This window comes from Ceratina calcarata, unplaced genomic scaffold (assembly GCF_001652005.2).
Source record: "Ceratina calcarata isolate Rehan_Ccalc_2016 unplaced genomic scaffold, ASM165200v1 scaffold283.2, whole genome shotgun sequence".
Lineage (NCBI taxonomy): Eukaryota > Metazoa > Arthropoda > Insecta > Hymenoptera > Apidae > Ceratina > Ceratina calcarata.
The window spans coordinates 346,069-347,831 of NW_017150618.1; the positions used below are offsets into that span (position 1 = coordinate 346,069).

At 41.9% G+C, this 1,763-nt stretch overlaps 1 protein-coding gene across 28 annotated transcripts in view; it reads right to left on the reverse strand.

The window, feature by feature from the left end:
- shot (dystonin-like protein short stop) overlaps positions 1 to 1,763 on the reverse strand; it is a 73,340-nt gene that overhangs the window by 28,084 nt on the left and 43,493 nt on the right. The window lies entirely within an intron of this gene.

Here is a 1,763-nt window from a genome sequence, read left to right on the forward strand (position 1 = left end):
TAATTGAATATTTCCTTCTATATTTTTTAGCACGTAGCTATTTATTATTAGCATTGTTCTTCTGACGTCTGATTTCTTTTTAATTATAGAAAATGCGTTTTTCTAAGGTACATAAACTTTTGGGATTGACTGTATAGCCAATACATCCTTAATATGGTCCCTCTCGCGTTTCACGTTTCTCTCGAGTATACGAAATTTTTCTCATAAGCGAATGAAGTATTATAAAGGAAAACGTGAGACACCGAGTGACCAACGTGCAGATTAACATTAACAAACGTTATGTACGTTTAATAACCGATGATCGGAGTTAGCATTGCCGATGCGATCGAGCGACACAAAGATCGATGGATCACGTTACTTGGACGAACAGCTGTTACCGCTTTATTTACTCCACTATTATTTTTTAGCCGGTGAACGGGCACCGTTGATTAGTACAATTAGCCCCCTGTTACGTGAAGAAAAAAAATAGTGAATGACGTGCGACCTGATGAATAATGCGAGTGTGAACGATCGAGGATAATTAAAGGAGGAGCGCTCCACGCAATTCTATTCAACCATCGTCGGTGATTGCGTTTCTCTCTTCTTCGTTTCTCCGGCTTCGTTAACTTCTATTTTAGACAATACTTCGATCGGTATCGTGGCACGCTCTTTTGTTTTACGGGGCCTTGTATCATGCAGGACGTGTCTGATGCCGAGAGAAGAAGATGACGTTAATTGCCACTGCTGTACAGTTTTGCTGGCTAACGACGACTACCGTCGCCGCGGTCGGTGAGAGTGAGTTTCGTGAGGTGCGAGATTCTTTTGTGAATGATCGACTATCGTCGCACACGTAGAGCGATAGACGACGAGGATGCATCGAAGCATTTACAAAAACGATCCATAGCTCTTGGCAAGCGGTTAAAAACAGTTTTATATATATATATAAAAAAAAAAGTAAAAAAATGCGAGGGTATTGAGTAGAGGTGCGAAAAGAAAGAGAAAAAAGTGAAAGCAAAAAGCGTAGCAGAGATAGCGCCGGCTGATCTGTAAAAAACACTGCAGGAGAGTATGTCTATCTGTGGTATTCGTTTTTCTGACACACCGATGTTTCACTAACACATATTTGTCGCTTTTTGTCCTACCCATTCGCCATAGCGCGTGAAAAAAGTCGCCCCGTTCCATAGCGGTCTACGTTTATCGCTCACGAGATCAGTCGCCGAGGTTTCGGCACAGTAAAAAAGTGCAGGTAAAAAACGAAGGTAAAGAACCGGAGGTAGAAAAACGGTCGGACTTCTCGTTCCGGAGTTAGCTATCGCCGTGTAAAAACAAGCGTAGTTTTTTCGGCGTTTTTTGTCCCTTTCGCACGTTCGCCGGCTCGCCGGCTTATATACAGGGTGTCCCAGAAAAAGAATTAGAACCGAAGTGAGGTGATTTTGTAAATGTATTTAAATAACAATTTCCTTTGCCAAAATACAAAGTGAGGCATGGTTTTTAAATTATTAACGATAAACACTGACCAATAAGAACGCGTGTAGGGCCCGCGCTAAGCCACGGCCGATCGTCACGATCCGAGCCAACTTACCCGTGCCACGCGCTCTTATTAGTCAGTGTTTTTCGTTAATAATTCAAAAACCATGGTTCACTTTGCATTTTACCAAAGGAAATTGTTGTTGCACCTCCAGAATCACCCATTTTCGTCTCTAACACTTTTTCTGGGTCATCCTGTATACTGAAAACTAATGCGCGTAGTTAGGCCACTAATCTGTATCAGTAATAAGTAATAA